The sequence below is a fragment of the Hypanus sabinus genome, chromosome 8, assembly GCF_030144855.1.
Source record: "Hypanus sabinus isolate sHypSab1 chromosome 8, sHypSab1.hap1, whole genome shotgun sequence".
Classification (NCBI taxonomy): Eukaryota; Metazoa; Chordata; class Chondrichthyes; order Myliobatiformes; family Dasyatidae; genus Hypanus; species Hypanus sabinus.
In genome coordinates, this window is record NC_082713.1 from 95,576,307 (window position 1) to 95,603,226 (window position 26,920).

General features: G+C 42.7%; 1 protein-coding gene across 7 annotated transcripts in view; it reads right to left on the reverse strand.

Annotated features, from left to right (window-relative positions):
• slc38a4 (solute carrier family 38 member 4) overlaps nt 1–26,920 on the reverse strand; it is a 158,677-nt gene that overhangs the window by 63,594 nt on the left and 68,163 nt on the right. For 4 of the 7 annotated variants that reach the window (XM_059977500.1, XM_059977505.1, XM_059977501.1 and 1 more), the window contains one exon: nt 23,398–23,469. The exons of 2 other annotated variants lie outside the window; for them this stretch is intronic. The gene's annotated coding sequence lies outside the window, so the exon portion shown is untranslated. Of the gene's footprint in view, nt 1–14,168; nt 14,241–23,397; nt 23,470–26,920 lie in introns of those variants that run through there. One more of the 7 variants, XM_059977504.1, reaches the window with a different exon arrangement.

Genomic DNA, 26,920 nt, shown 5'->3' on the forward strand with positions numbered 1-26,920 from the left:
ATATAGCTCTCCTTTACATCTTATCGCTCATGGAAACCTGGATAAATCATACCCAATGAAATGACTGAGATAACCTTAACAGCTGGATAAACCGATATTCAAAAGCACTCAAAAATAAAAAAGTTAGAATTTAATAAGAAAACACCAGAAGACTTCTAAAGTAGTAAATGTAAAGTGTAACTTTAGCATTTAACAGGTGCTTGCAGTTCTAACCACATGGGTTTCTGAGTGAATCTTCCAGCGATTGACCACACTGTTACATTTCACAATTGGACTATACATTCTTCAATGATTCAGTGCCATTGGAAAAGAACAGGTAGCAAGTTTGAAACTTCACCATAATGAACACACTCACTGTGATTCTGAACTATGTAATACTTATGTGGGAAAATATGTGCATTTTCACCCCAACATTCAAGCCATTGTTATGAATTCTCAAGAAAATTAAACCATTTAAAGAACATATAAAAGGCAGAAAAAATATATAATCTCCAATGACTAAGGAAGTAATTTGTTCTCCTCATTGTGAATTGTGAAATATGGAATTCTTTACACTGGCTGTTGAGATTGTATTAAACAATTTGAAAGACTGAGTAAATCATAGTAAAGGATAGATGTCAAACAACCAGGTACATCACTAACTGAAATTCAGGGTTTCCAAATTACCTATTAAGCAATATAGCACAGAATCAGCTTATCCATGCCAGCTATCTAAGCTTGCTAATGTTGCCTGTATTTGAATAAAATCTCTCTAAACCTTCCCTATCTAACAGTCTTTTAAATGTTGTTATTGTATCTGTTAAAATCACTTTTTCTGGCAGTGTATTCCAATACTTACAATGAGGGATTCCTTTTAATTCTTTTTCCTCACACCTTAACCAATGCCCTCTAGTTTTAGAATTCTAGTTTCTGAAAAAGAGACAGTGCATTCACCCTATTGATGCCTTGCACGATTCTATAACCCTTTATAAGGTCATCTCTCAGTCTCCTATGTTCCAACGAAAAGCCCCAGACTCTCCCTGTACCTCAGGCTCTCAAAGCCCTGGCAACATTCTCATGAATCTTTGAAATCAGGGAATTGGTTTATTTATTATTATTATTATTATTATTATTATTATTGGGACTGTGCTGAGATCAGTGGAAATCCTCAGTTGTGTTTATGATGTGATCTGTATGAACAGTATTTAAGACAATTAAAGTAGTACAAGGCAAGACAAAAACAGAATGCAGAATAAAGTCTGACAGCTACCAAAGTGCAGTGCAAGTAGGCAATATAGTGAAAAGTCATAATGCAGTAGATTGAAAGGTCTGGAGTTCCTCAGATGCACTTGTGGTATGGGCATAAGGGATGGGGTGTTGTAAGAAACCACTTTTATTTACAGAGAACTTTTATAAATTGGTTGAAATGATGAAAGGTCACTGGAGCATCTGCCAACACATACTTACAGGAGAGAATTAGATAAATATTGAAAAGGTAATGATTTACAGGAGATTAGGAAATGAATAGTGAAGTGGAGCCACTTAAATACTTCTTTGAAAGAGCCAGCACAGGCATATTGTGCCAAATGGTGACTTTCTCTGCAGGTGGCTCGATGATTTATTAATAGTATGTCCCAAAATTAATAGAGATTGCAACATTACCTTTGAAACAAAAAGTTTTTTCATTAAAATGAATTTCATGAACTGAAAGACCAAACATTTCATACTAGTTTAAATCCAACTGTGCAATTTAACTGTATGGCAGCTCATTGCTTTGGTTACCAGAACATACATCCCACAAGAACTCAGTGCAACTCCTCAAAGCAGTTGACAAGAACTCAATCAATATTTACCAATTCCAGCCTAAATTAACAAAATTTACAATGAGGCAAAGCTCCAGAGCAGATGCTGAAAGAACAGTTCCTGTTTTAGTAGTGAAAGGGAAGGGGAGGGGTTTTAAAAGAATTCAGCTAATAACCACACTGCACTATTTGCCAAGATGAATAGGATAGATTTGATTACAGCCTAATTGGGACAAAATCTGAAAGGACCATGCCCAAAAGTGGTTGGGTGGGAGTAGAGACTAATGTCAGGCCAGAGACTGAATGCCTGTACATCAAATTTTACATATAGAAATATCTTGAACTATTGTGACACTAATGTTTCTTCCCCGTGTTCTAGTGTAAGAAATTCAGTTAAGAGGAAGAGTGAAGCTTTATCTTTTCCAAAGTCCTCAATCTTTACACTGAGCATTTCCATGGGACATTCACTCATGAACAAGCTTGTCAAGGCAGTAGGAAAAATTGATTCAAAGCCTTTCATTTCTATTTTTCTATTCAGAGTTCTGCTATGTGAAGTAGTTTTAATTGATGGATTCCCAATCATTTATGTTCATTCTGATGCAGTTGCCTATGTGTTGGAAGGTTGAAATCCCACTTCTGAGATCTGAAGCCACAAGGCATGGAGCTAATTGAAGCTTAAATGGAGTAATCCCTACCCTCTAAATAATTCCAGTCGAGGACAGTCACTTGGCCCATCTTGCTCATTCTACCAGAATGGTATTTCTCAAAGTTCATCTCTGGTCCATCTGCAGCTCACAGTAGCTTCTATTTGCTTCAGTTCACTTCCAGTGACTTCAGAAGTAAAGCAGCTTGTGACAGAACATGTCACTATAGTGACAGGGGAACATTATCTTCTCCTCATCATAAGACCATGATAGGAGCAGAATTAGGCCATTTGGTCCATTGCATCTGTTCCACCATTTCAGCATGGCTGATTCAATTTGCCTCTCAGCCCCAATCTCCTGCATTTGCCCCAAATATCTTCATGCCCTGACCAATCAAAAATCTATCAACCTCTGCCTCAAATCTACATAAATCTCATATTATTAAGATGGCGTCGGTATCTGGTGACTCTGCACGTGCTCTCCCGAGCAAACTGCCCTCTACACTATCCTATACCCGAGAAACCCCTCTAAACCTCCAATTTGCTACATCTAGCAAGATCAACACCCTGGTGAAGCTATTGACCCAGGTGGAGATCATCGACGTGCCAGAATTGCTTCTTCAACAATGGACCGCACCTGGACCTGATCAGTGAGGCCTGGTCTGAAGTCCACCATGTTCCCAGAGACCTGCGGCCTGCTACCGTGTTGGAGCACCTGGAAACATGGCCCATTCCGACCAGCAGCTCTCCGAAACAGACGATCACACAGAAGCGACGTCGGAGACCTCAAGGTACCCCAGAAGCAACCACCATAGAGCCCTGTTGGTGGCCATCCACAGCTGCTGGAAGTGAGGCCTCCACTGCCAACCTCAGAAATCGAGCCTGGGGTTCAGCTGGAGTGGAGGACTCTGCAACCGTGACTCAGTTCACAGACTTGTTTCAGCTGGCAGCCCGGCCCTCTGGATTAAGTGTCTGCTTCGGGGCCCGACCCGATCGACAGCCCGGGCCTCCGGGAATTGGATGTGGCAGTGGAGCCTCCCCCGTCACTTGGTCCGACCTGGAGTGCCCGATGACGTGACCCGCCAATTGATCCCCACAGGACACTTCCACCAACCAGGCCAACCTCAGAACAGCACTGCCAAAGTTATACCAACATGTCTCCTGCTCCACTGGAGGGCCGAACATACTTGACCACTGCTACACAGCACTCAAGGATGCCTACCATTCCATCCCACCACCTCACTTCGGAAAATCGGACCATCAGGCCATACTCCACCTCCCGGCTTAAAAACAGAAACTCAAGCGGGAGGTCACAGTGTCAAAAGTGGTGTCGCGTTGGACAGAGGAAACGGATGAGGTCCTCCATGACTGCTTCGAATCAGTGGATTGGTTAGTATTCAAGGACTTGGCAGCTAACCTCAATGAGCATGCCTCAGCTGTCACGGACTTTATCTGGAAATGCACAGAGGACTGTGTCTCGCAAGACGATCCGGGTATTCCCTAACCAGAAACCTTGGATGAATTATGAGGTCCAGTCCCTTTTGAAGGCTAGAGCTGCGGCTTTTAGGTCCGGAGACACCAGTTGCTACACGGAATCCAGGCGTGAACTCCAGAAAGCCTTTAAGGGCGCCAAGAGGCAATATCGAGCCAAGTTGGAAGCCCAGGCTAACCAGAGGGATGCCAGTAGACTATGGCAGGGTCTAAATGAGATCACTGGGCACAAAGAAAAGGCTGGGAATATCAATAACTGTAGCGCTTCTCTTCTTGACAAACTTAACGTATTGTATGCAAGATTTGAACAGAAGAGGAGCGTCCCGCTCCCTCCAGATGAACTGGACTTGGTGGGATTAAGATTCATTGTCACCGAGGATGCTGTTAGAAGAGCCTTCCTGAAGATAAATCCAAGGAAGGCGACAGGCCCAGATGGTGTCCCGGGACGGGTTCTCCAGGCCTGTGCAAGCGAGCTAGCTGGAGTGTTTGCAGACATCTTCAACTACTCCCTGCTTCAGCCTAAGATCCCCTCGTGTTTTAAGAAGGCAACGATAATCCCAGTGCTGAAGAAAAGCAAGGTGGCATGCCTGAATGACTACAGACCTGTGGCTCTGACATCAATTGCTATGAAGTGCTTCGAGCGATTGGTTATGGCACACATCAACCATAACCTACCAGTCAACCTCAGTGCTTTGCGATTCGTCTACCAGAGCAACAGGTCAATGGCAGATGCCATCTGTCTTGCACTACATTCCTCCTTAGAACACCTGGAGAATAAAGACACATATGTAAGGCTCCTTTTCATTGACTACAGCTCTGCTTTTAATACCATCATTCCAAATAAACTAATTCCTAAGCTCTGGAACCTGGGTCTTAGCACTCAGATCTGTAGCTGGATCTTCAGCTTCCTCACAGACAGGACCCAGGCTGTAAAAATAGGGGACAAGCTCTCCTCTACAATCACTCTGAGCACCAGTGCCCCACAAGGCTGTGTACTCAGCCCCCTGCTGTACTCACTGTACACCCATGATTGTGTAGCCAAGTTTCCATTGAACTTGATATACAAGTTTGCTGATGACACCACAATTGTAGGCTGTATCTTGGGTAATGATGAGTTTGAGTACAGAGAGGAAATTAAGAACCTGGAGGCATGGTGCTGTTACGAATCCCGTAACTGGGTCACTTACCAACAAAGATAGAGAGGTCCTTTGAAGTCTGATGGTACTATTTTTAAACAGTATTTATTAGTAAAAATACACAAAAATAATATCAATGCAAACATACCGATAATATACGTCATCAATACCAAATCTAAAAGTGCGGGTATAACAATAATCAATAAGAAATAAGCTCTATCGTTGTCTAGGGGATAAATGTATTGTCCGATGGAAATATAAAAGTCACTCAGTTCATGCAGGCTGCAGCCATTGGTTGGAGAGAGAGAGATTTTTTTTTGGGAGAAAAACTTGCCAGCTTTTCCTTTTATGGTTTCGATCCATCGGGAGTCCCGTTGGTGTGGCCGTTCACTCGTGACCTCTCCTTTAGCTAAAGCCATTCTTTCATGGCGAGCCCGCCAATCCCAGGCAAGGGAAGGACGCACACGAGCCCCCACCGGCTGTGGCTATTAAACGCTGTCACGGGATTTCTAGCGTTTCTCCTGGTGCGTCTAAAGGGGTTGTTCCCCAGACCCTCTTTTATCCTTACTCACGGGGTCTCAGATGTCAATCACGTTGGGATGATGCAATCCCTCAACCAGCCCACTCTGGTCATCCCCTGAGGGCTTCAATGAATAGTACAGTACTCAATACACAATTCCGTCTCCAGGAGACAATAGCCATTATCAGGGGTTTTTGTTTCGCTGAGGTCAGGACACATTCCAAACCTTGTGGATTCTCTCTCATTTCCTGGGTCCCAGACCCGAATTAATAGCGATCTTGCGATTCTCAAAAAGGAGGAGGCGACTCTGTACCCTTTGGCCCCTCAGAGTTGCTGCACATTCGTAACAGTGTGAAGACAATAACCTATCCCTCAACGTCAGCAAGACGAAGGAATTGGTTGTTGACTTCAGAAGGAGTAGCAGACTACACTACATCTACATCAGTGGTGCACAGGTGGAACAGGTCAAAAGCTTTAAGTTCCTTGGGGTGAATATCACAAATGACCTGACTTGGTCTAACCAAGCAGAGTCCACTGCCAAGAAAGCCCACCAGCGCCTTTACTTCCTGAGAAAGCTGAAGAAATTTGGCCTGTCCCCTAAAACCCTCACTAATTTTTATAGATGCACTGTAAAAAGAATTCTTCTAGGGTGCATCACAGCCTGGTATGGAAGTTGTCCTGTCCAAGACTGGAAGAAGCTGCAGAAGATCGTGAACACAGCCCAGCACATCACACGAACCAATCTTCCATCCTTGAACTCACTTTACACTGCACGCTGTCAGAGACAGTGCTGCAAGGATAATCAAGGTCATGACCCACCCAGCTAACACACTTTTTGTCTCTCTTCCCTCCAGGAGAAGGTTCAGGAGCTTGAAGATTTGTACGGCCAGATTTGGAAACAGCTTCTTTCCAACTGTGATAAGACTGCTGAACGGATCCTGACCCGGATCTGGGCCGTACCTTCCAAATATCCGGACCTGACTTGCACTACCTTACTTCCCCTTTTCTATTTTCTAATTATGATTTTTAATTTGTTTTTATTATATTTACTTTGATTTGTACCTCAGGGAGCACGAAGCACAGAATCAAATATCGCTGCGATGATTGTACGCTCTAGTATCAATTGTTTGGTGACAATAAAGACTTGGCCTCCACATCGGCCTGTGACAAACAATTCCATAGATTCACCACTCACTGACTAAAGAAATACTTCCTCATCTCCATTCTAAAAGGACACCCCTCTAGTCTGTGTTCTTGAATCTTGTCAGATTTATTTTTCTTCACCAGTTCATCTAGGAGCCTCATCTCTGGTTCCTTACTGAAGACAAGATTCCACACATCAGCTTGAATTGCTTATTTTCCTGTTTGGGCTCATGATCTCCCATTGTATCACTGTTCAGTTTTAGCTACTGATTACTGTTGTATTCAATATAGATCCTGAGATCTGAACATTGAATGCTAGTTCAATGCATGTTTGGCAGGATGTAAACAGCGTGAGAAGTCATTCATTGGTGAGACAGTGAGGTTTAAAAGAAAAAGCTCCAGGCCTTTTGGATCTTTTTGGCAGCCTGCAATCGTAGTGATCTCTTAGGCAGTCAGCAAAGACCAATAAAGAGAAGTGAGGTGCAAATGGAGCTGCCATTGTTGGAGTGGACAGTGTTAGACTAGCCAGGCTTTGGCAACAAGCTTTGGCTTAGAACTTAAGCTTGAGAAGTTAGTGGTATAACAAGTGTAGGCAGGACAGTAGTACAGGCAATTGGATGCTCTTCCTGTGAGATATGGCATTTCAGGGTACCTGAAAGTCACCCTGCTGACTACATCTGCAGGAAGTGAATCGAACTGCAGCTCCTAACAGACAAGGTCAAGGAATTGGAGCTGGAGCTGAATGTACTCTAGATCATCCAGAGGCTTTAAACCTTGGATGAGACTTCTACTGAGATGGTCACACCCAGAGTGTAGACTTCAGAGAGCAGTTGGGGGGACCACCAGCAGAATTAAGAGGAGCAAGCAATTGGTGCAGGGTTCCTCTGTGGCCATTCCCTTCAACAAGTACAATCCTTTGGATCCTGCAGGGGGTGACGGGAATAACCCACCAAGCCACAGCAGCAGCAGATAGGTCAGTGGCATTGTGACTGGCTCTGACATGTAGCAGGGAAGGGTAAAGCAAGGCAGAGTGATCGTGTCAGAAGACTTGCTAGCTTAGCAGATGGACAGCAGCTTCTGAGGTCAAGGAGGACACAGAATGATGGTGTGTTGCCTCTCAAATTCTAGGGTTCAGGATGTCTCAGAGCCACTGAAGATTCTCAAGGGGAGGGGTGAGCAGCCAGAGGTCGTGAGGCACATCAGCCCCAATGACATAGGTAGAAAGGGGAAAAGAGTCCTGCACAGTGAGTGGAGGAGCTAGGGAAGAGGCAGATGAGTGGATCTCCAACATAATAATCTTTGGATTATTCCCAGTAACACATGCTGGTCAGGGCAGGAATAGGATGATAGCACAGAGTGGCTGAAGAAGTGGTGCATGGGGCAGGGTTTCAGATTTCTGAATCACTGGGTTCTCTTCTTGGGAAGGTATGACCTGTACTAAAAGTCCTGTACAAATTTCTTGGTGTTCACCTGATGGAGAATCTCACCTGGTCCCTCAACACCGGCTCCATAGCCCAGCAGCATCTCTACTTTTTGCGAAGGCTGAGGAAAGGTGGTTGGCCTGATCAAGGGGATGACGAGACGGCCTACAGGGATGAGGTCCAGCCCCTGGCCGCGTGGTGTGCCGACAACAACCTGGCCCTTAACACCCAGAAGACCAAGGAGATCATTGTGGTCTTCAGGCATGCTAGGAGCCACACTCGCGTCCCCATCTACATCAATGGAGCTGTACTGCAGCATGTATCAAGCTTCAAATTCCTTGGTGTCCATATTTCTGAGGATCCCACCTGGTCCCTGAACTCCTCCATCCTGATCAAAAAGACGCAATAGCGCCTTTATTTCCTGCGGAGCATCAAGAAAGCTAACCTCTGTCCCAGGATACTGATGGACTTTTACCACTGTACCATTGAGAGCATACTCACCAACTGCATCTCAGTGTGGTATGGCAATTGTCCCATATCGGACCACAAAGCACTCCCAACGTGTGGTAAAAACTGCCCAGCGGATTATCGGCACTCAATTACCCACCATTGAGAACATCTACCATAAACGCTGCCTGGGCTAGGCGAAAAGCATTATCAAGGATGCATCTCACCCTAACCATGGACTTTTTAAACTCTCCTCCCATCCGGTAGACGCTACAGACACAGGCAGAGCTTCTTCCGAGGCTGTGACCCTGCTGAAACTCACATCACGGTGCTAAGCAGTATAGCACCCATATTGTACTGTTTCAGTACTTTTTAATATTTGTGTACTGTAACACTTAACATTTTATTTGCAGTTATTTTGTAAATTACACTATTCATTGCATTTCTGGTTAGATGCTAACTGCATTTCATTTGGCTTTGTATCTGTATTCGGCACAATGACAATAAAGTTGAATTTAATCTAAACATTGTTTATAAATTAGCTTTAATTTGTTTTTCTCATGAATGTACCTTATCTAATAGTATGTACCCGTGATGGGGCTGCAAAATATTTTCCTTGCAATTGAGTTTACACAAATATGACAATTGTGGTTTGTCATTGGCTATTACAATTGTACAATTCCAGGGCACTGACAGTGAGATACTACACAACTTAACTGGCTTCACAATAATTAGAATTCTTACAAGTATTTTGAGGTACAAAATATATTCCTGGGTGGAAAATTACCAAGTATGAACTCATTGACCACTTTATTATGTATACCTTTACTACTGCTCATTAGTGCAAATATCTAAACAGCCAATCATGTGACAGCAACTTAATTATTAAAATATGCAGACATGGTCAAGAGCTTCAGTTGTTGTTCAGGCCAAATATCAGAGTGGGGAAGAAAAGTGATCAGAGTGACTTTAATCATGTAATGATTGTTGGAGCCAGATGGGGTGGTTTGAGTATCTCAGAAACTGCTGATCTCCTGGTATTTGCACACAACAGTCTCTAGAGTTTACAGAGAATGGTGTGAAAAACAAAAAAAAAGTGATAGTTTTGTGGGTGAAAATGCCTTGTTAATGAGAAGTCAGTGGAGAATGGTCACTGGTTCAAGCTGACAATAAAGGCAACAATAACCATATATTACAACAGTGTTGTGTAGAATAATATCTTTGAATGCATAACACATGAACCTTAAAATGGATGGGCTACAGCAGCAGAATGACACAAACATATGCTCAGTGGCTTCTTTATTAGGTACAAGTAGTATTAAAGTGGCCACTGGGTGTATGCATAAATCAGTACAGTCCAACATTAAAAATCTGTGACTACTTGCAGCACTTTCACAGGGTAGGGGTCCAGGTGTTCTTTAACTTTTTATATTTTAATTTTTCTGTGGTAAAGAACTGCTTTCTCCTTGTGTAAGATAGTTACAAAAACTAGTTCTGTTTTATTTAATTAGGTTTGAGTACTGTTGGGGGGAGGGGGGGGGGGAGACAGAAACAGCCTGCCTGGAGGAAGCAACAGGAGCCGTGCCTCTGGCACAGAATCTGGCCTTGTAGCTCAGAAGGGTAGGGAAAGGAAGAGGAAGGCAGTAGTAATAGTGGACTCGATAGTTAGGGGGTCAGATAGGCGATTCTGTGGATGCAGTCAGGTGACCTGGATGGTAGTTTGCCTCCCTGGTGCCAGGGTCCAGGATGTTTCTGATTGCATCCAAGATACCCTGAAGTTGGAGGGTGAGGAGCCAGAGGTCGTGGTACATATAGATACCAATGACATAGGTAGGAAAAGGGAAGAGGTCCTGAAAGGAGAATATAGGGAGTTAGGAAGGGAGTTGAGAAGAAGGACCGCAAAAGGTAGTAATCTCGGGATTACTGCTTGTGCCATTGACAGGGAGAGTAGGAATGGAATGAAGTGGAGGATAAATGGCTGAGGGATTGGAACAGGGGGCAGGGATTTAAGTTTCTGGATCATTGGGACCACTTTTGGGGCACTTGAATCCTAGGGGGACCAATATCTGGGTGGGAAGATTTGCGAAGGCAACTGGGGAGAGTTTAAACTAGAATTGTTGGGGGGTGAGAATCAAATTGAAGAGACTAGGAGAAAGGAGGTTAGTTCACAAATAGAGAAAGCTAGTAGACAGTGTGTGAGGGAGGATAGGCAGGTGATAGAGAAGGGGAGCGCTCAGACTGAAGATGTAGAGGAGAAGGAAGAAAAAGATAAAGTTGTTTGCACCGTTAGGGAAAAACAGAGAGAATAAGAGGTGGAGAGTTCCTTAAATGCATTTATTTTTAATGCTAGGAGTATTGTAAGAAAGGTGGATGAGCTTAGAGCATGGATTGATACCTGGAAATATGATGTTGTAGCTATGAGTGAAACATGGTTGCAGGAGAGGTGTGATTGGCAACTAAATGTTCCTGGATTTCATGGCTTCAAGTGTGATAGAATCAGAGGGACAAAAGGGGTAGGTGTTGCGTTGCTTGTCAGAGAAAATATTACAGCGGTGCTCTGACAGGATAGATTAGAGGGCTCATCTAGAGAGACTATTTGTGGAATTGAGGAATGGGAAAGGTGTAGTAACACTTATAGGGGTGTATTATAGACCACCTAATGGGGACCGAAAATTGGAGGAGCAAATTTGCAAGGAGATAGCAGATATTTGTAGTAAGCACAAGGTTGTGATTCTGGGAGATTTTCATTTTCCACACATAGACTGGGAAGCCCATTCTGCAAAAGGGCTGGATGGTTTGGTGTTTGTAAAATGTGTTCAGGTTATTTTTTTGCAGCAATACATCGAGGTACCAACTAGAGAAGGGGCTGTGTTGGATCTCCTGTTAGGGAATGAAATTGGTCAGGTGATGGAGGTATGTGTTGGGGAGTACTTTGGCTCCAGAGATCACAATGCCATTAGATTGAATATAATTATGGAGAAGGATAGGACTAGACCCAGGGTTGAGATTTTTGATTGGAAAAAGGCCAACTTTGAGGAGATGTGAAAGTATTTAAGGAGGAGTGGATTGGGACAATTTGTTTTATGGGAAGGATGTAATCGAGAAATGGAGGTCATTTAAAGGTGACATTTTGAGAGTAGAAAATCTTTATGTTCTGTTAGGTTGAAAGGAAAGGTTAAAAGTTTGAGAGAGCCAAGGTTTTCAAGGGATATTGGAAACTTGGTTAGGAAAAAGAGAGATATCTTCAATAAATATAGGCAGCATGGAGTAAATGAGGTGCTCAAGGAATATAAAGAATGTAAGAAGAATCTTAAAGAAATTAGAAAAGCTAAAAGAAGATACGAGGTTGCTTTGGCAAGTAAGGTGAAGATAAATCCAAAGGGTTTCTACAGTTATATCAATAGCAAAAGGATAGTGAGGGATAAAATTGGTCCCTTAGACAATCAGAGTGGACAGCTATGTGTGGAGCCAAAAGAGAGGGGGGAGATTTTGAACAATTTCTTTTCTTTGATATTCACTAAAGAGAAGGATATTGAATTGTGTAAGGTAAGGGAAACAAGTAGGGAAGTTATGGAAAACATGATGATTAAAGTAGAGGAAGTACTGGCACTTTTAAAGAATATAAAAGTGGATAAGTCTCCGGTTCCTGACAGGATATTCCCTAGGACCTTGAGGGAAGTTAGTGTAGAAATAGCAGGGGCTCTGACAGAAATATTTCAAATGTCATTAGAAACAGGGATGGTGCTGGAGGATTGGTGTATTGCTCATGTGGTTCCATTGTTTAAAAAGGGTTCTAAGAGTAGACCTCGAAATTATCGGCCTCGAAGTTTGAAGTCATTGGTGGGTAAGTTAATGGAAAGTCTTCTTAGAGATGGTATATATAATTATCTGGATAGACAGGGTCTGATTAGGAACAGTCAACATGGATTAGTGCGTGGAAGGTCATGTTTGACAAATCTTTCTGAATTTTTTTGAAGAGGTTACTAGGAAAGTTGACGAGGGTAAAGCAGTGGATGTTGTCTACATGGACTTCAGTAAGGCCTTTGACAAGGTTCCACACAGAAGGTTAGTTAGGAAGGTTCAATTGTTAATATTGAAGTAGTAAAATGGATTCAACAGTGGCTGGATGGGAGATGCCAGAGAGTAGTGGTGAATAACTGTTTGTCATATACATTAATGATCTGGATGATGGAGTGGTAAATTGGATTAGTAAGTATGCAGATGATACTAAGATAGGTTGCGCTGCGGATAATGAAGTAGGTTTTCAAGGCGTGCAGAGAAATTTAGGCCAGTTAGAAGAGTGGGCTGAAAGACGGCAGACGGAGTTTAATGCTGATAAGTGTGAGGTGCTACATTTTGGTAGGACTAATCAAAATAGGACATACATGGTAAATGGTAGGGCATTGAAGAATGCAGTAGAACAGAGTGATCCAGGAATAATGGTGCATAGTTCCCTGAAGGTGGAATCACATGTGGATAGGGTGGTGAAGAAAGCTTTTGGTATGTTGGCCTTTATAAATCAGAGCATTGAGTACAGGAGTTGGGATGTGACGTTAAAATTGTACAAGGCATTGGTAAAGCCGAATTTGGAGTATTGTGTACAGTTCTGGTCACCAAATTATAGGAAAGATGGCAACAAAATAGAGAGAGTACAGAGGAGATTTACTAGTATGTTACCTGGGTTTCAGCACCAAAGTCACGGAGAAAGGTTGAACAAGTTATGTCTTTATTCTTTGCAGTGTAGGAGGGGGGACTTGATACAGGTATTTAAAATTATGAGGGGGATAGATAGAGTTGATGTGGATAGGCCTTTTCCATTGAGAGTAGGGGAGATTCAAACAAGAGGACATGAGTTGAGAGTTAAGGGGCAAAAGTTCAGGGGTAACACAAGGGGGAAATTCTTTACTCAGAGAGTGGTAGCTGTGTGGAACGAGCTTCCAGTAGAAGTGGTAGAGGCAGGTTCGATATTGTCATTTTAAAAAAATTGGATAGGTATATGGACAGGAAAGGAATGGAGGGTTATGGGTTGAGTGCAGGTTGGTGGGACTGGGTGAAAGTAAGTGTTCGGCACTGACTAGAAGGGCCGAGATGGCCTGTTTCCATGCTGTAATTGTTATATGGTTATATGTGGTTTAAATATAGCAATATTATTTTAACCCAAAGTGCTTTATAATAAACTTGTTTATAATATTCATTTTATATTTCTGACATTTCCATCATTCCTACACTTCGAGCAAGCAATAAAGTTATTCCCTGTAATTGTAAGTTGTCATTTGTAAGTTGTTACCCAATGTAAATATCTAAAAATGTGAATATTATCAGATAAAAGAAACCTAGAGTGCATTGGAATTTTTTTTTTTTAAAGAGGATACAATTTACTGAACAAAATCTTTCTCAAATTAGTCTGTTTCGCAGAAAGCTTGTAAGAAATACATTAACATTCAGTATTTCAATTTATAAAAATGGATTTAACATTATTTTCAATAATATTGTGTATCCCACAAGTATATTTGAAACAATAACAAATCTAATATATAATAACTACATGCATTCATTCAGTCAGTTATACTACATAAACTGATATACCTGAACACGTTCTCTCTCAAGTTGTGTGAAGGATGGTTCTCAAAAGCAACTTGGTTACTGTTGCACACAAGACCTTGAACTGATTGTATCATGTAGACAGGCGAACAGATGACCAAAGAAAAGGGGAGTACACAAGAGAGCCAATCATCAAATCCACAAATCAAAGACCTCCATTTAAGGACTGTTTGTCAATATTACCAAGCACAATATATCTGATCCAAAAATCACTGTTTATCATTATCAAGCTGCCATCAGCAGAATTCCACAGTAATACTAGTTTACCGTAACTATGGGATAATAATCAAACTCTTTCTATCTGCTGAATTCTACAGTTTTATATAGTAATACAACTTCACTATGATTATTCCATGATTACAATCAAACTCTTCCCATGCTTCTCCCCTACTAAAATTAAAGATTTTTGAAGATAAGCTTTATTGGTTGCATGTTTATTGAAACATAGTGAAATGGACATTATGGTTTGCAATGTGCTGGAGGGCAGCTATTGCCTTGCTTCTGGTGCCAGCGTAACACTCACAACCTTCTGCTAGTCCTATTATTCTGGGATATGTACTCCTTCAATTCTTCTTCTCCATGTACTCCTGATTAATTTGGTAGTGAAACTACACTGTACGTGACTACAAGAAACTGCAGAGAGCTGTGAACATAGCTCAGCGCATGACAGAATGTAGCCTGCTCTCCATGGACACTGTCTATGCTTCTCACTGCATCAGTACAGCAGCGAGCATAATCAAAGACCCCACCCATCCTGGACATTCTCACTCTTCCATCAGGTAGAAGATGCAAAAGCCTGAAAGCCCATATAAACAGGCTCAAGAACAGCTTTTACCCCACTGTTATAATACTATTAAATAGTTTTCTAGTCCAATAAGTTGGACACTTAACCACGTTATGATTTTGCACTTTGTTGTTCACCTGCAGTGTGCTTTCTTTGTAGCTGTTAAGGGTTTATCAAAGTAAATTCTATTATGAAAGTACATATGTCATCATATACAACCCCAAGCTTCATTTTTCTGTGAACATTCAAAATCCATAGAGTGGTAACTACAACAGGATAAATGACAGATCAACCAGAGAGCAGAAGACACGGAAATGTGCTAACGTAAATACAAACATAAATATAAAACAGCTTTGAGAAGTGCCCAATCAGAGACATCAGAAGCCTGAAAAGACATAGTTCACTCAGATTCACCAAATGAATTGAAGAGGCAGTGATTCATGGCAGTTTGTAGCTTTGAGTAGCACCTAATTGACTGACAAGAACAAATTAAAGCTAGGTAGGGGTATTTGGAACAGCATTGGCAGAGTGGCTATCATTGGAGAGGACAGAATTAGAGAAGAGACTTTGCGGCATTAGCTCTGAGGATTTCGTGAGTAGAAGCTTCAATCAGAGAAGGCAAAAAAAAGAAAATGCTGTAGGTAGAGACACCCCCCCCCCCCCACCCCAATGACAGTATATTAGTCCTCCTTTATGTTTGCCTAGTTAGAACAATGGAGTTGCCAGGCAGGATAATGGAATCCTCCTCTTACAGGATGTGGGAAGACAAGGAGACCTCCAGTCTCTCACTACACCTGTGAGCAGTGCATCCAGCTGCAGCTTCTAATGATTTACAGTAAAGAGTTGGAGTTGGATGAACTCTATATCATTTTGGAGGCCGGGGGGGGGGGTACAGAGAAGATGATGGATAGGTCACAGAGGTAGTTACACCCAAGGTGCAACACAAAGGAAACTGGGTGACAGTCAGGAAGGGAAAGGGGGTTAGGGAACCAGTGCACGATACCCCTGTGGCCATCCCCCTCAACAATATGTATTTCACTTTGGATACTGTCGGGGGGGGGGGGGGGTAGGTGAAATGTAGCAGAAGAAAGTTTTCGCAGTCAGGTTGCTGGCACTGAGCCTGGCTCTGCAACTGAGAACTAAAGGTTGGGGGTGGGATGGTATGCTGGGAAGAAGCAGAGAGCTGTGGTGATAGGGAATTTGTTAGTTAGAGGAACAGAGAGGAGGCTCTATGGACGAGAATGAGATTCCCAGATGGCATGTTGCCTCCTGGTCGCCAGAGTCCGGGACATCTCGGATTGAGTCCTCAGTATTCTTAAGTGAGAGGGTGAATGACCAGAAGTCTTGGTCCACTTAGGTACCAATGACATAGATAGGAAGAGTGACGAAGTTTTGCAAAGGGAGTTCAAGAAGATAGTTCCCAAGTTAAAGGAACTATGTGACCACTGTTTTGTACTGTGGGTGTCACTTTAAAAATGCTTGGATGAGTCAGGACTATGACATCAGTACAATCTGCCATCCTTATCCATGGGGGATTGGTTCTGGGACCTCCCGCTGATACCAAAAAACACGGATGCTCAAGTCCCTTATTTAACCTGTCTCAGTGCGGTGGACTTTAGGATCCAGCGGAGCTCGGGACCCGTCACCCACGGCTGCTGCTGAGTCCGCAGTGTTTCTGTTCCGTTGCTGGAAAATGATCGTGATTGAAAGTGGAAATAATAAAGCGATTGGAAAGAGGTGAAATGCCATCAGTCATTGGAAAAGCATTAGGCTACAATCAGTCAACAATTGGAACAATTTTAAAGTATAAAGTGAGAATAATGGAGCATGTGAAGGCCCTGCACCGATGAAAGTTACAATTATTGCTAAGCAATGCAGTGGTTTAATTACTGAAATACATACATTTCTTAAATGTTTTGTATGCATAGAAAGGTAAAATATACACTATATACTACAATACCCCATTTTCCAAACGTTCACTTTATGACACCTTGCTGTTACACAAGACCTACATTAGTACCGTGTTTTTGCTAATGGAAGGTGTTTTCACTTCTACGAAAAAAGGCAGTGCATGCCCCAAGCAGCCAAGCTTCTCTCCGGAACTGCATTCTAGCCACCATTGCTTAAACATGTGCCTATGAGCATCTGTGCTTCATCTCGATCTATTTTGTGCATCTGTTACCAAGATGAATTCTAAGGTATCAGAAAAGCCTAAAGGAGCTCGTAAAAGTGCTACACTTAGTGTAAAGCTAGACATAATTTAGCATTTCGATCGTGGTGAATGAAGTAAGGACAGTGTTTGCGTGTTGAACTTGCCTGTGTCCACCATTCGCACTATTTACATGCAGAGAGGAAATCCTGAAAGCTGCCAATGTTACTGTTGGTTCTGCTCGAAGCAAAGTTGTTTCTTTTAGTCAATAGACAATAGGTGCAGAAGTAGACCATTCGGCCCCTCGAGTCTGCACCGCCATTCTGAGATCATGGCTGATCATTCACTATCAATACCCAGTCCCTGCCTTGTCCCCATATCCCTTGATTCCCCTATCCATCAGATATCTATCCAGCTCCTTCTTGAAAGCATCCAGAGAATTGGCCTCCACCGTCTTCCGAGGCAGTGCATTCCACACCTCCACAACTCTCTGGGAGAAGAAGCTCTTCCTCAACTTTGTTTTAAATAACTGACCTCTTATTCTCAATCCATGCCCTCTGGTACTGGACTCTCCCAACATCTGGAACATATTTCCTGCCTCAATCCTATCAAATCCTTTAATTATCTTAAACGTTTCAATCAGATCCCCTCTCAATCTCCTCAATTCCAGCGTGTACAAGCTCAATCTCTCCAATCTCTCTGCGTAAGACAGCCCTGCCATCCCAGGAATCAACCTAGTGAATCTACGCTGCACTTCCTCAATTGCCAGAATGTCCTTCCTTAAACCTGGAGACCAAAACTGTACACAATATTCCAGGTGTGGTCTCACCAGTGCCCTCCATTTGCCCTCTTCACTGCCTGTTGCACTTGCTCATTCACCTTTATTGACTGGTGAACTAGGACTCCTAGGTCTCTTTGCATTTCTCCCTTACCTAACTCGACACCGTTCAGACAATACTCTGCCCTCTTGTTCCTGCTTCCAAAGTGGATAACTTCACATTTATTCACATTGAATGACATCTGCCAAGTATCTGCCCACTCACTCAGCCTATCCAAGTCTCCCTGTATTCTCCTAACGTCCTCTTCGCATGTCACACTGCCACCCAGTTTAGTATCGTCAGCAAACTTGCTGATATAGTTTTCAATGCCCTCATCTAAATCATTGACATAAATCGTAAAGAGCTGTGGTCCCAATACAGAGCCCTGTGGTACCCCACTAGTCACCTCCAGCCAGTCTGAGAAACACCCATTCACTGCTACCCTTTGCTTTCTATCTGCCAACCAGTTTTCTATCCATGTTGAAACCCTGCCCCCAATGCCATGAGCTCTGATTTTACTCACCAATCTCCTATGTGGCACCTTATCAAATGCCTTCTGAAAATCTAGGTACACAACATCTACTGGCTTACCCTCGTCTAACATCCTTGTTACACCCTCAAAAAAACTCCAACAGATTAGTCAAGCATGATTTGCCCTTGGTAAATCCAGGCTGGCTCGGCCTAATCCTATTTCTGCCATCTAGATGTGCCACTATTTCGTCCTTAACAATGGACTCGAGCATCTTCCCCACGACTGACGTTAGGCTAACAGGGCGATAGTTCTCCGTTTTCTCCTTCCCTCCCTTCTTGAAAAGTGGGACAACATTAGCCACTGTCCAATCTTCAGGAACTGATCCTGAATCTAAGGAACATTGGAAAATGATTACCAATGCATCCGCAATTTCCTGAGCCACCTCTTTTAGAACCCTCGGATGCAGACCATCTGGACCCGGGGATTTATTAGCCTTCAGTCCTACCAGTCTACTCATCACAGTTTCTTTCCTAATGTCAATCTGTCTCAGTTCCTCTGATATCTTATGACCCTGGCCCATCCATACATCTGGGAGATTGCTTGTGTCCTTCCTGGTGAAGACAGATCTAAAGTATGCATTAAATTCTGTTGCCATTTCCCTGTTTCCCATAACAATTTCTCCCAATTCATTCTTCAAGGGGCCAACATTGTTCTTAACTATCTTCTTTCTCTTCACATAGCTAAAAAAGCTTTTGCTATCCCCTTTTATATTCCTGGCTAGACTGAGCTCATACCTGTTTTTTTCTCTCCGTATTGCTTTTTTAGTTAAGATCTGCTGTTCCTTAAAACTTTCCCAATCATCTGTATTCCCACTCATCTTAGCCCTGTCATACTTCTTTTTCTTTAATGTATACAATCTCTGACTTCCTTTGTCAACCACTGTGGCCCCTTCCCCCTCTTTGAATCCTTCCTTCTCATTGGAATGAACTGCATTTGCATCTTTTGTATTATCCCCAAGAATATCTGCCACTGCTGATCCACTGTCTTTCCTGCCAGGGCATCCGCCCATTTAACTTTGGCCAGCTCATCCCTCATGGCTCCGTAGTCTCCTTTATTTAATTGCAACACTGACACCTCTGATCTGCCCCTATCCCTCTCAAATTGTAGATAAAAACTTATCATGTTATGATCACTACTTCCTAATGGCTCCTTTACTTCAAGATCACTTATCAATTCCTGTTCATTACACATCACCAAGTCCAAAATAGCCTCGTTCCTGGTTGGCTCAAGCACAAGCTGTTCCAAAAATACATCCCTTAGACACTCCACAAACTCCCTATCCTGGGGTCCAGCACCTACCTGATTCTCCCAGTTCACCTGCATGTTGAAATCTCCCATAACGACTGCATTACCTTTAGCACATGCCAATGTTAACTCCCTAATCAACTTGTACCCAATATCCACGCTACTGTTTGGGGGCCTGTACACAACACCCATTAGGGTCTTTTTACCCTTACTGTTCCTCAGCTCAATCCACACAGACTCTACTTCCCCTGTTCCCAAGTCCCCTCTTGCTAAGGACTGAATCTCATTCCTCACCAACAGGGCCATCCCACCCCCTCTTCCCATATTTCTGTCTCTACGATAGCACTTATACCCTGGTACACTCAATTCCCAGGCCTGATCCCCTTGCAGCCATGTCTCCGTTATCCCAACAATATCGTAGTTCCCCATTTTCATCTGAGCTTCAAGCTCATCTGTCTTATTTCTGACACTACGCGCATTCAAGTATAGAATTCTTAGCCCATTCCTCCTCTCTTTGCTTAAAACACTGTCTACTGTACCTAACCCAGCTCCTTGAACTTCCATCGGGCAAATTGACCCTGAATTTTGATGACCTTCTCAAGATCACCCAAACCTTGTACACATTTAACCCCATGCACCTTCTGACCAACCCTCTGGATCTGGATCCCTGCCCCCTGCACATCTAGTTTAAACCCCCCCCCGAGCAGCACTGGCAAATACTCCTGCAAGAATGTTAGTACCCCTACGGTTCAGATGTAGACCATCCCTTCGAAACAGATCCCAATGTCGGCATTCAATAATGGATAAAATGGAAAGTCTACTGCTTGAGTGGATTAATGGGTGTACAAAGTAAGGTGTTCCGTTAAGTTATCTTATACTCAAGGAGAAATCAGTCTTTTTAATAAGCTGAAACAGAAAGCACTGGACGATGGTGATGAAGGTGTTGCGAAAGTGGAATTCGAAGATTGTCATGGGTGGTTTGATCAGTTTCTGAGGTGAGGGCAGCTTCATAGCTTAAAGTTTACTGGAGAGAGTGCTTCAGCTGATACCGAAGCTACCAAAAAGTTCCCAGCAGATCTGAAGAAAATAATTACAGAAAGCAGTTATTCATATAAGCAAGTGTTTAACTGTGACAGAACTGCAATTTATCGGAAAAAATTGCCGAGCAAGACATTTATTTCGATAGAAGAAAAGCAGGCTCAGGGACACAAGGCATCGAAGGACAGGTTTATCCTAATGTCTATTATTAATGCCATTGGTGATGCTGCCCTTAAGCCTCTACTAGTGTACCATTCAGAAAAATCGAAAGCACTTAAAAGCGTTGATAAGAAAACACTTCCCATTGTGTTCTGTTCCCATCCAAGTGGTTGGAATACCCAAGTGCTTTTACCCCCCCCCACGAGTACATGGGTGGATACGTTAGTCCTTTTGTTGAAAAATACTGTAGAGAAAATAACCTCGATAATAAGTGTTTTGTGATTGTCAATAATTGTGCTGCTCATCCACCTGGCATTACCTAGTACGGCGGTAACATTTGTGTTGCGTTCTTACCGCTGAATACGACGTCATTGCTGCAGCAGTGTGACCAAGGCCTAACAGCCACAATTGAGGCTTTCTATATGAAAAATGTGATGTGTTTTATTGTAAGTGCCATTGACAGAGAGGGCAACTCTGAAGCATCTTTGCGAGAGTTCTGGAAAGAGTACAATATAAAACTGGCAATCGCCGACATTGGAGATGCTCTCCAAAGGCTAACAGTTTCAATGAGAAATGGCGTTTGGAGGAAACTATGTCCTGAAGCAGTGAACGATTTTAAAGGCTTTGAACCGTCAACAATAAATATAGCAATAGTGAGTTTGGCTAAGGAGGCTGGGTTTGTGAAAGTTGACGAAGATGATGTTGAAGAGGTTTTGGCATCCAATGACCAAGAACTGAAAGATGAAGAGCTGATGCAATTGCAAGAGGAAAGGATAACAATCAAAACCAAACACAGTAGCGAATGTCCCGAAAGTGAAGTCGTCCAGGAACTGAACGAGAAGCAATTGCATGAGATTTTCACTGTGATTGATAACACTGCAATGATTGCAGAAAAGTATGACTTTAATTTTGAAAGGGTACGTAGGTTTAGGGCATATTTGCAAGATGGTTTGAGTGCTTACAAAGAATTGTATGATAGAAAAATGCGTGAGGCTAAACAGTCAAGCATGTTATCGTTTTTCAAGCCTTCCATATCAGCCACAGCAGACGACGAACCTCGACCTTCAACATCGAGGCAGGCAGAAATAGAAGGTGACCTGCCTGCCCTGGTGGAAACAGATGACGATGAGATGACACCCCAGTCTCCCCTCCCTCCCACTACCCCAACCTCCGATGACTCAGCCTAACACACCATCAGGGTGCTCGCTGTCTTCCCAATTCCGGTAAGTGAAACTACACTGTACATAAAATTATTTCTACTTTATATAGGCTGTGTATTTTTGTGTTATTTGGTATGAGTTGGCAGCTTCATAGCTTAAAAGTTACTGGAGCAAATGTTTCTGCTGAGAGCGCTTGCGTGAGTTTTTCGCTGCAGTGGACAGTGCTGCAACAACTGCAGGGAAGTATTTCTACTTTATATAGGCTGTATATTTATCATATCATTCCTGCTTTTACTATATGTTACTGTTATTTTAGGTTTTGTGTTACAAGGCATTCCCCGGGTTACATACAAGTTCCGTTCCTGAGTCCGTCTTTGAGTCAGACTTCTACGTAAGTCAGAACAAGTACATCCACTATTATTTAGCTTCAGTTAGTCAAAAGTCTGTCTTAGTATATAGTATATATTTTACCTTTCCGTGCATATAAAACACTTAAGAAACACAAGTTAAACCACTGCGTTGCTTAGTAATAATTGGAGCTTTCATCGGGGCAGGGCTTTTCACATGCTCCACTATTCTCACTTTATCTGTTATCCTTTAAAATTGTTCTGATCATTGACTGACTGTAGCCTAAAGCTTTTCCAATGACTGATGGAGTTTCACCTCTTTCCAAACGCTTTATTATTTCCACTTTATTTTCAATCGCGATCACTTCCTGTCAATGGAACAGAAAAACTGCGGGTGGTGGGTCCTGAGGTCCACGGGGTCCTAAGGACCACCACACTGAATTCCCTGGGTCCTAAACTCCACCACACCGAGACATGTTAAATGGGACAAGTGGGGGCTGTGCTGGTTTGGGTATTTGATCTTTCACAATATTCCACATGGGAATTTAAACTGAAGGTGGCAGTGTTTTGTTTTTATGAGGTCAAGTTACGAGCTCGACATCAATCCGGCACGGATGGTACAGGAGTCACTGGATCAACATCAACCTGGCACAGGAGCGGTCTGTCCTTAAATCAAACTTGGCAACCTCTGTTCTCCAGCCTGGTGCTGATCTCACTGCGCTACCAGCCAACCGAAATAGGGGTGGCGGGGTCAGGGTGAATCTTACCAGGAAAATTTAAGCCAAATACAAAGTTAAACACAAGTTCAACAGCAATGACTTAAAATGGAGAACAGCATTCTCCTTCTTCTGTTCGTAAGTACGAGTTGTCAGTAAGTCAGAAGTTCGTAACTTGGGTACTACCTGTATTTGGCATGATTTGGTAGTTAATTTTTGGGTCTGCGAACGTCACAAATTTTCCCCCATTTAAATGTAATGCTTACGTGACAGGCTGGTATATGCCTAGGGGAAAAATTCCAGCCACTCTCCAACACCGCCTCCCGTATACACAGGTGCTGTGGAAAACAAGTTAATGCAGCGTCACACACACACAATATCAAACTCACACCAGATACAGTTATAGAATATACTTTAAAGATTTTACTAGAGCTAAATGATTACTAACAATACAGTAGATATGAAGGAAAAGAAAGTAAAAGGTGCTAAAACTTAGAGTTCAGTCAATCTAGTGCACATGGTTGGAGCTCAGCCATCGAACCGTTCGACCACCCTTCACTTCAGCCATCCTCCATGACCTCGCACCAGGTACCACCTGAAATGGTCGACCACGCAGTGCAGCACACGTCCAGCTTTTTCAGCATCTTCTTCCCCGCTCCCGAAAAGACCGCAAAACCCCAGCTCCCAGACCCGCAAGAAAAAAAATGACATCCAACCCCATTGGTCAACAAATGAATACAATCCCCGTTATCAGCAATCCTAAACCTAAACAGGCTGCGAGAAGCTTCGAGAATGTTCTGCCAGACAACACTCTCTCTCCAGTTAGCATAACAAAGAAGCAGTTTTACTTTTAAAAAAGCCATTTTGGTTAACATACACAGTACATAAATAAATGGTAATTGCTTCTTCACTTTACAACATTACGGCTTATGAATCATTTCATAGGAACACTACCTTGGATAGCAGGGGAAACCTGTACGTTTGACTAACTGATGCTAAATAATACCAGATGTACATGTTCCCACTTATAATACCTAATACAAAGTAAATGCTATGTAAATAGTTGTTATACTTTCTTGTTTAGGGAATAATGACAAGAAAAAAGTCTGTACATGCTCAAACAACAAGTGCTAGAGAGAGAACTTCCCAGTTTTCCCTATCCGCGGATGGTTGAATCCGCGCATGCGGAACCCACGGATGAGGGCCAAAAGATTGGGTTGATAAACGGCATACCATGCATATTGAATGTGTGACTGTCACTTCGGATGATCCATATATGGATTTCGTTGGAGCATCCTGTGGAACCACTTTCTTGGATTTAGGTGTGTTATGCGGTAATCACTTGTGTGAAGGGATATTCCTGTGACTGTCACTTTGTGGTATTTCTATGTGGATTTTGGAATGACTCAACAGATAATATCTTCGGCAACTTTTACCTCATTTACTCAGCGTGATATCAGTGGAATTCTTCATAATTGCCTCCTCGACATTTTAACGTGGATTTACAGATCTTTCCCATCATTTATTCCGTGGATTACTGCACCTTTTCTACTTTGCCATCTCAATTTTAAGACTAAGAACTGTTCATAAGCCACACACACAAAGTTAGCTTTGTTTATTTCATTTAATTTTTTATATTATGAGTAGATACTAATAAAGATAGTGATTTTAACATCAAAACCTGACTCAATTTCTGATCTATTGCTACTGGTATGTAACAAAAGGGCAGGACCTCCAGGGTTGTGAGCTCAGGATTGCTACCCATGCCACGTGGTACTGAGGCAAGAAATAGAAGATCATAAAGTTTAACACATGGCTAAAGAGATGCTGCAAGAGGGAGGACTTCAGATTTGAGTATCATTGGACTCTATTCCAGGGAAGGTTTGCATCTGAACTGGAAGTTGATGATGAACATCCTAGAGGGAATGCTGCACGATGGGGTTTAAACTAGAGTTGCAGAGAAATGAGAACCACAGTCCGGAACAGTTAGTGGAAAGGTTGTGGACACAGATGTTGTTAAGACCTTAGACAAAGTCAGGAATCAAAAGTTGAGCATGGTGCGACTAAGGTACTGAGCTTCGCATATTTCAATGCAAATATTATCATAAAGATAAGCTTGGGGCATGAATCAACACCTGGAATTATGATGTTGTACCCATTAGTGAGACTTGGTTCACAAGACAAAGGAACAGAAATAGGCCATTTGGCCCATCAAGTCTGCTCCGCCACTCCACCATGAGCTAAACTGTTCTCCCATCTAGTTCCAATTTCCAGCTTTTTCCTCATATCCCTTGATACCCTGACTAATTAGATACCTATCAATCTCCTCCTTAAAAACCCTCAATGATTGGGCCTCCACAGCTGTATGTGGCAATGAACTCCATAAATCCACGACCTTCTGGCTAAAAAAAATTCTCCTCATCTCTGTTTTAAATGGGTATCCTCTAATTCCAAGACTGTGACCTCTTGTCCTGGACTCACCTACCAAGGGAAACAGCCTTTCCACATCTACTCTGTCCAACCCTTTCAACATTCGAAATGTTCCTATGAGATCCCCTCTCATTCTTCTATACTCCAATGAATACAATCCAAGAGCCGACAAACATTCCTCATATGTTAGCCCTTGCATTCCAGGAATCATCCTTGTGAATCTTCTCTGAACTCTCTCCAACATCAGCACATCCTTTCTAAGATGGGGGGCCCAAAACTGGATACAGTATTCCAAATGGGGTCTCACATAGCCCCATAGAGCCTCATCAACACCTCCTCACTCTTATACACTATTCCTCTTGAAATGAATGCCAACATAGCATTCGCTTTCCTCACTGCCGATCCAACCTGGTGGTTAACCTTTAGGATATCCTGCACTAGGACCCCCAAGTCCCTCTGCACTTCCGATTTTTGAATTTTCTCCCCATCTAAATAATAATCTGCCCGATTGTTTCTTCTTCCAAAATGTACAACCGTACATTTCTCAACATTGTGTCTCATCTGCCATTTCTTTGCCCACTCTCCTAAACTGACCAAGTCTCTCTGCATCTTTTCCATTTCCTCAACACTTCCTGCTCCTCCACCTATCTCGGTGTCATCCGCAAACTTAGCCACAAAACCATTTAGTCCATAATCTAAATCGTCGATATACAGTGTAAAAAGAGGCCCCAACACCAACCCCTGCGGAACACCACTAGTAACCGGCAACCAACCAGAATAGGATCCCTGTATTCTACTCTTTGCTTTCTGCCCATCAGTCAATGCTCCACCCATTCCAATATCCTTCCTGTAATTCCATGGGCCCTCATCTTATTAAGCAGCCTCTTATGCGGCACTTTATCAAAGGCCTTTTGGAAATCCAAATAAAAAACATCCACATCCTCTCCCTTGTCAATCTTATTTGAGATTACATCAAAAAATTCCAACATGTTCGTGAGGCAGGATCTTCCCTTCATGAAACCATGTTGGCTTGGGCCTATTTTGTCATGCACCTCAAGCTAATTCATAATCTCATCCTTGAGGATCGACTCCAATAATTTTCCAACTACCGATGTCAAACTAATAGGTCTGTAATTTTCTTTTTGCTGACTCCCCCCTTTCTTAAACAATGGTTGCAGAAGGGCAGGGCTAACACCTCAATGTTCAGAAGTTCTGTTGTTTTAGATGTGACAGAGCAGGAGAAGTGGGGGTGTTACTAGTCAGGGAAAATATCACTGCAGTGCTCAGTCAGGGCAAACTGGAGAGCACGCCTAGTGAAGCTTTATGACTGGAACTGAAAAATAAGAAATGTGTGACCAC